Source organism: Myotis yumanensis, unplaced genomic scaffold (genome assembly GCF_028538775.1).
Source record: "Myotis yumanensis isolate MYYU_CA2020_CCGP unplaced genomic scaffold, mMyoYum1.0.hap1 SCAF_3, whole genome shotgun sequence".
NCBI lineage: Eukaryota > Metazoa > Chordata > Mammalia > Chiroptera > Vespertilionidae > Myotis > Myotis yumanensis.
In genome coordinates this window covers 82,583,330-82,596,166 of record NW_027223754.1, presented here as the reverse complement: position 1 = coordinate 82,596,166, position 12,837 = coordinate 82,583,330, and the positions used below count along the sequence as shown (strand labels likewise).

Here is a 12,837-nt window from a genome sequence, read left to right as displayed (position 1 = left end):
TTGAAAGATATGTTAATATCAGTACCTTAATATGATACCATATTATTACAAAAATTTTATTTTTATGTTCAAGGTTATTATAAAGTAGTTTATCATTCAATCTCGCTGCCCTTTTTATTGCAAATAAAAATATTTGAAAGCCTCAATAAGTATTTGAAAAACCTTTTAAAATCTAAAATAGAGAATATCACAAAAAGATTACAGCCTTCTAGTCTCCTAAAAGTCACTCTATCCTCATAGCAACTGTGAATGCTCTAGACATTCTTACTTCTTGAGCAGGTAAGTTTGATAATATACAAATAAAAATGTGAAATCTGTACATATCAAATTAAAATCAAATAAACAAAAATAAAGTCTTTATATAGTAATCTTAACAGCATACCAATGACTAGAGTTCAAAAAACATCCAAATTCAATGATGAATAGTACTTAACCCCTAGAGTGCCGGGGAGCACGATCGCACTCCTCCTGTCTTTCGCCAAAAGTGCCGGGAGCACTATCAAAGCTTCGAAATGGCGTCCAGTTCTAAGTCTGCTTTTATTAGTGATGATGATATTGCTAAATATGTCGATGTAGTAAAGGTTTCCTTAAGTTTTTGAATACGTAACTTCATTTACTTGCAATTCATAATTTTTTTCCTAAACTGCTGTAAAATCAGCAAAAATGCCTTGGCAATTTTAGCATAGTTCCTAGGATATTGGTTAGCACTCAAAGGGTTAAAACACATGCATGCACATGTGTGCACAGATACAAAGCCCTTGGGAGACACTCTAAAATTAAGTCTTAACTTTTTAATCAATGCTTTAATAAAATACCTTTGAGAGCTTAAATCAACTCAGCATTAATCACTCAATATCAACATCTGACCACAGTAACTTGGTCATCATTCAACATTTACTTGCATTAGATGCTATGGATACAGGGGAGAACAGCCAGGAAAATGTTTTATTATAGTAAAGGATGGGAATGGGAATTGAATTCTAAATCACTAAATAACTAAAAAATTTGAGTCAATAAAGATTTAATGGTTAATTAGTTTCAATCAAACTTGTCTTATAAAAATTACCTAACTGCCCTGGCCGGATGGCTCATTTAGTTGGCACATATTCCATACACCAAAAGGTTTTGGGTTCAATTCCCAGTCAGGGCACACACTCAGGTTTTGGGTTCGATCCCCAGTTGGGGATGTTTCTGTCTCTCTACATTCCTCCTGCTCTCTAAAAAAAAAATCAATGACCATATCCTAAGATGAGGACTGAAAAAAAAAGAATAACCTTGTAGAAATTTTAAAGACATTCAGTTATTAATATTAATTTTATTATAAAGAGACATATGGAAAACCAAACTTAAACCTAGTCCCATTAGAACTGCAAAAAACACTAAATTTTAGCGGAGTTCTAATTTTATATTCTTGTACTATAGACATAAAGCTGAAGTGTGTGTGTGCACCCACACATCCACCTTCCTTTGCAGCAGTTCTCAACCTGTGGGTCGCGACCCCTTTGGCGGTCGAACGACCCTTTCACAGGGGTCGCCTAAGACCATCCTGCATATCAGATATTTACATTACGATTCATAACAGTAGCAACATTACAGTTAGGAAGTAGCAACGAAAATAATTTTATGGTTGGGTCACAACATGAGGAACTGTATTTAAAGGGCCAGAAGGTTGAGAACCACTGCTTTAGAGATTACTAGATTCTAATTTTCAGACAAAGAATTATGATTACATACTATTCTGAACTAAGATAAATCCTAGTGGTCTAACAATAAAATTTGATCAATGACTGGAACTGAAGTAGGACTGCAAGAACGGAAACAGAGGTCCCCAAAACACATGATAAAGAGAGATACACCAGGATTCAGAAAAGTACCATTTGTGTTCCTGTTCTACCTCTCATTAGCTTTGTTTCCTTTAGGTAAATTGCAGTAACTCTGGATCTGTTTCCTCAATATATATATTACCTCACTTACCCAGAAAGTTTATTATGGGAATCAAATGGAAAATAACTTATAGGAGGCACTTTGGAAATTATAAAACATAGGTAAAATAAAAATTAAAATATTTATGGGGCAAAATGAACAAGAGGACCAAAATTATCAAAACAAGGTGTAAATATAAAGATTTATGTGGCCAAAACAAGAAAATAATCCTTTTATTTATCCCAGGCCAACTCACTCCCCTCCTCACCCCCAGAGTTCTCTTCAACTGCCAGAAGCCCTTAGGCCAATGGACTTGCCTCAAACTTCACGTAAAACATGTAATATAGAGGTCAACACAAGGGTTTCAGAAAACTCTCAAATTCAGCTCCCAAGTAAACTGACACCACCTTTCTGGAGGGCAATTTTGAAATGCATATCAAAACCTTGAAAATATTCCTACCCTATGACACAACAATTCTACTTCTGGGAATCAGCAAAGGAAACGATGATTCTGGAGCATCTATGATTCTAACTAAAGTTTATAAAGCACCAAGTGCTTTGCTGAGATTATTAAGTTAATATCTCATTTAATCCTTAGGACTGAATGAGTAGTATTCCAATTTTATAATGAGAAAAACAGGCACATGGAAATTAAGCAATTCATCCAAGCCCACACAGCAAGCAGTAGAGTGAGGACTCAAATCCAAATCTTCAAACTCTAACAACCAGGTATAAAGGTTTGAAAAGCTGTTCATCACACTTTATCGTAGAGAAAAATAAGCAGCACTCAAGATACCAGAAAAAAGGGAGTTACTGAATAAATTGTCATGCATTCCTGAGATGGTAATGGCAGCCTTTTAAAAACAATGAGGAAGGGCAGACGGGAGAGGCACACAAAACATCTTTACTTTCTCTGACTCCTGAAAGGGTGGAGTTGAAAAAAGAGATGGGGAAAAAGCAACAACCTTTACAGCTGCTGACAAGAGGCAATATGAGCAAAGATTAAACACTAAATCATTGGAGGGGAAAAAAACTGACCAGTTATCTACATGAGCTGCTCACCTGAAGGTGCAACATGCCACGCCCACCTCAGGGCAGAAGAAAGAGTTCCAATGAGCTTGTGGGGAGGCCTGTGGTACTCTCAGACAACATCCCAGATCTGACATCTCTAGCTACCCCAGTTCACTCTACCTACAATATTCCTGAGTAGCAAACCTAGATAGAACACTTTTCAAAGCAAAATAGAATCCAATAAAGACCTATAAAGAAAAGTTTAAAAAATAAATAAAACCAATATAAGGAGGAATATACTAAAGAAAGAAAAAAAAAATCCAGACAAATATAATCATGCCATCCAAAATTTACATTATTTATTTTCAGGATAATACCTCAGAATTTATATTAATAAAAAAGAAACTAAATTTAATTTCACATCTACACTTTTCTTCACTCATTAAAAAAACACAATTATGAACCCTACTCCTTCACTGTGTATATCTTAAACATAAGTCAAACATCTCACAAAGAAAAAAAATCTATCAGAGAATATCTATGCAATGGTCCATAAAAGTGGACCTAACATGAGATTAAATGACTTGCACTCTGGTAAAGAAAAAACAATCACTTTGGAAATGATGCCAAGACAGATGGGGAGAAAGAGTAACAGCAGAATTTCTTCACTATCTTATATAATTAGAGTGTATTCAGTTTTAGACAGATTTCATAAGAGGAGCAAAAATACAGTATTTTTCCTGAGGACACTTCTGTGTTAAAATAATAAACTTTTCATTTAAAGTTTGTTTGTTTTTTTGCTCTGTGACCTATTCTAGGTGAATAAACAAGAGTCCTAAACAGGAAAATACTAATTGTGTTTCTCTATAGTCAAAGAAATGAAAGTGAACCTAAGTCATTTTTTTAAAAAGCAGATCCGAGACAAGAAAGTACAGACAGACAAGGGAAACAAGTCAAAAGTGAGCTGCCAGAGCTCAGGAAAGACACAGGATATAAAAACAATAATATGAAATCCCTTAGAAACAGCAAAAAGCAGAACACACATTCTTTAAAACACTGGAACACCAAGGAAGTTTTAAGAAATATCACAAAATATAAAAGATAACAAATGAAAGCAATTAAAGAAACAACTATAAAGGGTACAGAAAACAGTATAGGACACTCTGAATAAGTTACACCTATCCTTTGATCCTGCAATTTCACATCTTATCCTACATATATACTTACAAAAATTCACAAAGATATATGTGAAAGAATATTAAAACAAAATAAGATAAAACACCAAAAATAATCTATAAGTCCATCAATTAAAATAAATTATAATATATTCATATTATTACCCAGCTGTTGGAAATAGTTATATCAATACATATTGATATGACAGCATGTCCACAAAATATTAATAGAAAAGACAAGTTACAGAACAGTGTAAATAGTGTGCTCTCTACTTGTGATTAAAAGAAAAATTACAAACACAACTCTTACACACCTATGTATGCACACACCTAGGAAAAATGACAGATACAGACTAAATTCATGATAGTGGTCACTCATGACAATTAAGTTGTTTTTTTAAATTTTATAAAATGTCATATAACATGGGAAGACTAGTGTCCCAGTGCACGGATTCATGCACATTGAAAGGAAATTAATTAGAAGAAATATTTTCACATCGCTATTCGCATCTTGCTAATGAAAAGAAAATAGGATTCTACCGAGTCTCCTATCTACCTACTCCAGGACTTCTGTGAGGATCAAATGAGATGAAGCACAGGAAAACGCTTCACAAACATTTGGTTAAACTGTAAAATGTTTGCACCTGGCTATAAAGCAAGTTGGGTTCCTGGGATAAAGAAATTCCAAGGATGCTAGTCTCTAGGGAGAGAAAGCCAGGTGTTGCTACGTGACATCATTACCTGATGCCCACAGCCACCGTTTCCGGGCTGGGCTGGGCTGGGCTGTGGGCCACATTTTGTGCCATGGGGTCTTGGCAATGTTGGCTGCGATTTGGTGGGGTGTCGCTCTGGGGTGGTGGTAGGGCCTGTGTCCCACTTGGGGGAAGCTGAGTGTTGGTTTGTTGGTGCCAGGTCCATGGTGCCATTTATTTTTAAATGGCCAGTGCGTGTCATGGCAGCTCCTGCATTGAGCATCTGCCCCCTGGTGGTCAGTGTGCATCATAGCTACCAGTGGGACGGACAGACACTTAGCCTTTTATATAGAGAGATAATAAATTAAGTGAAATAAGGCAGGTTCCAGCATGTTCACATTATCCCCATTTTATGTAAAATCTGTATTACTACATGTCTATATTTTTATGTGTAGTAAAAGAGAACATATATTAAGGGGTATAAATATTGGTTTTGTCTGGGTAGATGCAATATTGTATGTTTTATTTTTCTGGATGTGCAAACATTCTTTTATAATAAGAAAAACAAATATTTCCCAGTCTTTTCTCCTCTCCTCTGGCCTAAGAAATGTTCAAGACAGCATCATCTACATCTTGGCTTTTTTATAACATGACTTAACCAACCAAGCCCAGGAGTTTCTGAAATGCCTTCCTACTCTTCCATCATCAATAGTGTCCTATCTTGACTCTCTTCCTATTGCAGCAGTTCTCAAACTTCAGTACACATAAGGACCAACTTATTTCTAACACCTTCCCCCAACCCCGAAGATCTAGATTCAGGTCTAGATGGAAAATAGAAATCTTTATTTTTAATAAGTACTCTTTTATTTCTGATTGAGAAACACATGTCTAGCCATTACATTAGTCACCTTCTCTAAATTCTTTTATAATTTGTTACTCAAATACTAATATTTTCACTTTTAATCCTCACCAGAGGATATTTTCCTATTGCTTTTCAGAGAGAGTGGAAGGGAGGGAAAGAGGGGGAGGAGAGAGAAACATCAATGTGAGAGAGACACATGGACTAGTCACCTCCCCCACAAGCCTCCACTGGGGGGCGGAATCCAACTCAAAACCCAGGTACTTGCCTTGACCAGGAATTGAACCTTTGACACTCTAATCACTGAGCAACACCAGCCAGGGCCTCAAATACTAGTATTTTCTAACCTCCACCTCGTCCTCTTTGGCATTCATTTTATTTAGTTATCCAAGTTTATATCTACCATTAGTTTTTACTATGCACATAACTCCCTAATATGTATATAAAGGATGTCCCAAAATTCACACAAGAAGTAACTTTGATAGAAAACACAGGTTTATAATTAAAAATTGTAAATTTTTTATTGATTCATAAAGTATACAGTATAGGGTTATGTATGAAATAGCATATCGGGTAAATGGCCTCCACGGCTTTGCTGGCACATACGCACTCTTTTGTTGAAATTTTCCATGACCATTTTGCATAAATGTGGCTGAATTTCGATGAGGCTCATTTTCATCTTGATGGCTTGGTTAATCGACAAAATTGTCGCATGCATTTGGGGTTCAGAAAATCCACGAGTGATTGTTGAGAAACAAATGCATCCACAACATGTCACTGTTTGGTGCGGATTTTGGGCTGGAGGCATCATCGGACCATTCTTCTTCAAAAATGCGGCTGCTCAGGCAATAACAAAAGAGTGCATATGTGCCAGCAAAGCTGTGGAGGCCATTTACCCGATATGCTATTCCATACATAACCCTATACTGTATACTTTATGAATCAAAAAAAAATTTATAATTTTTAATTATAAACCTGTGTTTTCTATCAAAATTACTTCTTGCATGAATTTTGGGACACCCTTTATATCTTCAGTACACTTTGTGAACTTTAGTTTCAGTTCCTTATGTTCAGTTTTCTGTTAGGTACTTCTGAGTAAATGTCTCAACTACCCCAAAATTAGTATGTTTGAAAACTGAATGAAACTTTTCTCTCTAAACAGTCACCTCCTGCATTCTTTGTATCAGGAAGAGTCAGTAAACCAATTAAGCCAGTAAGCCAAGCTAGAAACTGACCTTCCCCTCAATTGCTACAGACTACCACATCTAGTAAATCACCAAGTCCTGACCCATCCTCCTCCTAAACTTTCATCAAATCTACTGTTTCTTGCATCAGCTGAACTGCTACTGACTCTTCATGAATGTTCAAGGGCCTCCCTAGGAAGGCTTGGCTCATCTCCTTGCCCAAACAGTAGCCACCTCCCTTTATGCTGCCAAAGTGGTTTGTACTTTATTTCTCTGGTGCAAATGTTTGCATGCTTCCCTCCTATTGTGAGTTCCTTGGAGATAAAAATGTTTTATTGTATTTGCATTCTAACACAGTAAGATTCAAACATCTGCTCAATTAATAAATAAAAAGTAATTCTTTTTAAAGTGCAAAGTATGCCTTTAAATGTTTAAATGGGTACATTTAATGAATTATTTGAGAAAATAAGACTACAATAATTTCTAATTTTATAATATTTGAGAAATATTTACAATACGTGCTCCAAACATACATTCTGACAAATACCAAACAAATGGCCAAGTGTTAAAAATTAATATGCTGTTCAATATGACTATAACAATACAAGACAAAATACGTAAAACATTGGTTTTCAAACATTACACAATAGGCAAAGCACGACTATGATCCGGCTACATCCTTGTCACAACACAGGGAAAGGAAAGCCAAACTGTCTGGCAGTCTCACCTAGCTGCAGAGACAAAGATCAGAGTTTGGGAAGGCCAAAGTGTCTAGAATTTGTAGGGCAGAGTACTGGAGAGAGAGCTCAGGAAGAGTAAGAGCTTTAGAAATGTGCAGATGAGTTCCCCTAGAGTCCCTGGCTCAATATTGATCTGTGCAGAGTATCTGAGGTTGGGAAAATAACTACCAAAGAGCAATAGGCCAAACAATACCTGGATCCAGCCAGGACTTGGAATACTTTGCATTCTCACCAACCAAAGTGGAAAAACCCTGAAATATATCAGGCAATGGATGGACTCCTAGAGACTGGGAAAAAACAGGATCAAGAGAGAATCCAAAGGGACAACCATAATAAAGTGTTCCTGGGGAGGTAAACAGAACCACAAAAAGGTAGCAGTTTGAAAAGCAGGTGAGGTAGATTTGGATTTAGACAAATTTACTGTGATTAAATTCAAGAAATAGTTTTAAATATGAAGTGGTCATCACTAGACTTTTAAACTCCTGAGAGTGGAAATTATATTCTTTCTTTTTTAATATGCTTTATTGATTTTAAAGAGAGAGGGAGAGGAAGAGAGAGAAACATCGATCTGAGAGAGAAACATCAATCGGTTTTTTCCACATATGTCCCAACCAGGGATCAAACACACAACCTGAGGATGTGCCCTGATCTGGACTAGAACTGGTGAACTTTTTGATGCACAAGACTAACACTCAACCAACTGAGCCACACAGGCCAGGGCAGAAATTATATTCTTTCATCTCTGAATGCTGTAGAAGCCCATATCATAGTACCTGCCAGAGTGTACTCAGTAATATATACATCCTTATACTGGGCCAGCCAGGCACTGCTTAAATGCTATTAAACAGAATTCAGATTTCTCACAACAGAAGTTGCTGTTATCATACCCATTTTACATATAAGGAAAATGAGGCACATAACAGTTACATAATTTGCCCTAAATCATACATCTAGGAAAATCTGTCCTGAAAGAAAACATTACTTAAAACAAGTTCAATAAAGTTCCAGGGGAAAAACTCAAAACTGCAGGATGTTAAATACATCAGAGGTACCCTTCCTTTCCTCCCTGTCCACACCCCTTTCTTAGAGAACTTTCGGTACTCAGTCTAAAAAAGTACAAACTGTGAGACACACCTAAGTCTCCTCTCCATCCATTTTCCCATTTTCATCTTCCCCCAACCACAGCCCACTGAACTGGAAGTGGGTACCTAACCAATCAGATTCTCTCTTTAGAAATTCAGAATTCAGATACAGAGGTATTTGTTGAGAATCATACTTCAATATCAAAGTGAGTCTGGTGTTGGCACCATGACAAATCAACGTTTCATGCAAACCAAAGTTATGGGAAAGCAGAAACCAGGAGCTTTAAAGAGAGGGACAATCTGAAAAAAAAAAAAAAAAAAAAAAAAAACACAAAAAAGTGGGACATAACAGAGTACTAGTAGCAGAAAATAGAGTAGCAGAGAATAAGACCATGAATTCCCAGGAAAAAACTAGAAGACTAACCCTCTGAAGATATTTTGGTTCCTAGGACACTGAGCTGAAGTAGACTTCATACAATAGACTTTAGAGGCAGTCATCTAACTATCTGACAAACACCTTTTGTTAAGTAAGTTAATTCAAATGGGTTTTTGTTCCTCACAAATAATCCTCAAGACATTAAAAGAGGTCAATGAAAAAAGACTGAGTAAGCAACTACTATGCTCTTCCCAATACTTTTTGAGGTACGTTAACTCTCTTTTCAGGATGAGGAAAAAGAGGCTCAGTAATATTTATAGATCTGCCAGATTCCAAAACCTAAAACTCTTTACAATTTACCTCATTTTCACTCAAGTAAACATACTCCCTATTTCAGGCCACTACATTACCTCTTACTTCTTCCCATGAAACATTCTCAGATTAATCCAAAAATGTTAAAAATGTTTTCTCCTTTTATCCTGCCAAGTTTCTAATCTATATACAGGGTGGAGCAAAAGTAGGTTTACAGTTGTGAGTACATAAAACAAGAGTTTATTCTTGTACTATTATTTAATACTAGAGGCCTGGTGCAGGAAATTCGTGCACAGGTAGTGTCCCTAGGCCTGGCCAGAGATCAGGGCTGATTGGAGTCTTCTGGCTGCTGTCCAGGGCCTTCTTTCCAGCTGCCGGTTGCCAGCTGTGGCTGCCAGCCAGGGCCTTCCTGTGTTTCACGCCACCCCTGGTGGTCAGCACACGTCACAGCGAGTGGTCAAACTCTCAAGGGGACAATTTGTATATTAGGCTTTTGTTATTTAGGACTAGAGGCCTGGAGCACGGATTTGTGCACCAGCGGGGTCCCTCGACCTGGCCTGCACCCTCTCGCAATCCAGGACCCCTCAGGGGATGTCAGAGAGCCAGTTTCGGCCCGATCCCCACAAGCCAGGCCGAGAGACCCCACCAGTGCACAAATCCGTGCACCGGCCTCAAGTATGCATATAAGATCTTTGGTTAATCTCTTCCCTCCCTCACCCCTCCCCCTTCCGAGATTCATCAGTCATGTTTCCATGCCTGTGGTTTCCGCTCCTGCATTAAGCGTCTGCCCCCTGGTGGTCAGTGCCTGTCATAGCTACCGGCCAGCCAGCCAGTCCCTTGGACTTATATATATAGACTAGAGGCCCCTTGCAGGAAGATTCCTGCAAGAATAGGGCTTCCTGTGGCCAGAGCGAAGCAGAGAAGGGAGCGAAACCCACCGAGGCAGGCTTCGCTCCCGCTTGCTTCCCTCCCGCCTCCGCCACCCCACTTGCTTCTCCACAGCTTCGCTCCCTTCTGCAGCGCTTGGCTTCCTTCTACATTGTCTTCAGTCTTCGCTCCATGCCTGTGTATGCAAATTAACCACCATCTTTGTTGGGTTAATTTGCGTACTCAGCTGGCTGGTGGGCGTAGCGGAGTGACACCAATTTGCATGTTCTCTTTTATTAGTGTAGACTAGAGGCCCGATAAACGAAGATTCATGCAAGAACGAGCCTTCCTTCTCCTGGCTGCCAGCACCACCTTAGCTCCGGCCAGAGCCCGCCTTTCTGTCTTCCCACGCTGCCCAGAGGCCCCGAGTGGCTGAGGCAGTGCGGAACACCTGCGTCCTGCCCCCGGCTGCTCGGCACCTGCATATGCAAATTAACCCGCCATCTTTGTTGGGTTAATTTGCATACCCACTCCAGATTAGCTTGTGGGTGTCATGAAGGTACAGTCAATTTGCATATTTCTCTTTTATTAGTGTAGGCTGAAATATTTTCTATGCAAACTGTAAACCTACTTTTGGCCCACCCTGTATTTCAAATGCCTCAGTTTCTAGTAAATATTTTAAAATAAAATGAACTTTTATGTATAAAAGTTTGGTCTGTTTTTAAACTGATAAAGTATTTTTCTTTCCTTTCCCCACTTCACCAATATAGACACCCTTAACTCAAGCCCAAGCTAAGCTGGTAACTTTTCCTGACCTGCCCCCACTCCTTGTTCTGTCCAAGTAGTTCATTTTATTATTAAAAGGTAGGTGACTTGACAGAAAAAGAACAAATTCAGCTTACTTAAATAATTATTCTACCCAAAGTTACTTCAATTACTTTTCAAAGGCAAGACAAAATAACTAACACTTGCATCCTAAAAGCTTGAAACCCTTGCCAAAATGTTATAAAGACCAGTAAAAATAAATAAAATAAGTCCGTTTTTCTATCCCTGAATATCACTTTGCCAATATGGAATGGGAAGGAACTTTTTTAATATAGATGGGTCTCTTTTTCCCATTCTCAAAAAGACATTTCTTAAGTTTTTCACATTTTCTCCAAGTATAGACAGAACTCCACTGACTATTTATAAGTGAAAACTTCCCTAAAAATGAGCAATAATGTATCATCTGATTGGGTTTGATTTCCTTTTCTAGAAGGTAAGTTGCTAAAATTAAAAAATATGTATATAATATTTACATATATACATATTAAATGTACTATCCTTCTTCCAGCCTCTAAAGCAAAAGACTTCTTCAGTTTCTAGACTTACTCCAGGAGATCAGAAGCCAGAGAATTTCTCACTGTGGTTCAGGGTCTTCGGCAAGTACCATATCCCTAGTCTTTATCAATAACGCAGTTATGTGGGTACGTAGGGACATACACTAATGACTAGTTACCAGTTCAGCTTGGGATCCCATTTGTCCCAACTGCCCTACATTCTTTGACCTCTCACAAACTGCTCTGTTATAGCTGCAACTAACAGTGAAATTCACTGGCAACCCTTGCAGCAGTGCTGCTAGAAGGAACATAAAAAGTATGGAAACCAGGGTATTACATGGAAACGAACTGTGTTTTAAAAGATTCATTAAATCACAATATTTTAAATGTCCTAATCATGCGCTGAGAACTATACTTCCATTTACTCTAAAATAGTAATTAAAATCATCTTTGCATTATCAAGAACCCCGTATTTTCTGAGTATTTCCACACATATCAAAATCACTATCAATCATTATAACATCCCTAACAAGGTGGGAAGAAGCTAAGGAAAGCTTACATGCTTTGCAAGGGACTGAATAATCACAAAGCTGAAAAGAGAACCTGAATTCTTAACTCACGTTTGCACCAGGCCAGTAGATGTCTCAGCAGTATTTCTCGTCCTGAAATTTCCTTAACATCTTAAGCCAAATCACCTTCAGTTTAATAAGGCTTTAGAGCACGGGGTTAAGCAGAAGAAAAGAATTGTTACCAAATCATATTACGGTGGTGGTTTAGATTGTATTCCTATAGTCTTTTTGCCAACGTTTTTAATACTTTGGTCACATCTATGTGTGTGTTTTTTTATAAAGCAGCTTAGGTGTCTGGAATAACAGACGTATACTCAATCCATTCGGAATACGGATGACCAGCATTTAAACGACTAACAGTCTTAGAGAAAATCTGACCGAAAATGCAAATTTCAACCCTCTGAGTGGCTGCTTGACGCCTTCCATTTCTGCCACACGGGTTGCGCCTGGTTCCAGGGCTCAAGGATTCTGACAGTGAAGGATGCTGCTGTTCGGGGACAAAGTGTAACGTCCTCTCCCTCCTGCACAACCTCCTGTGCGCGCACCACGCACACAATGTAAGCACACGCCCCGCCACGCACCGAGCGAACACGGCTCTGAAGACCACCCGGGGGATGGGAGCTGAACTTGTCACTCAAAGGACTGCAGCTCCGCCGCCGCCGCACGCTAGACCCCGGAGGACTCTTCAGCCCCTGTACACACACACCCTCGCCCCGTGCCCCAGCCTT

At 38.5% G+C, this 12,837-nt stretch overlaps 1 protein-coding gene across 2 annotated transcripts in view; it reads right to left on the bottom strand.

Annotated features, from left to right (window-relative positions):
* DGKH (diacylglycerol kinase eta) overlaps nucleotides 1-12,837 on the bottom strand; it is a 293,480-nt gene that overhangs the window by 51,417 nt on the left and 229,226 nt on the right. The window lies entirely within an intron of this gene.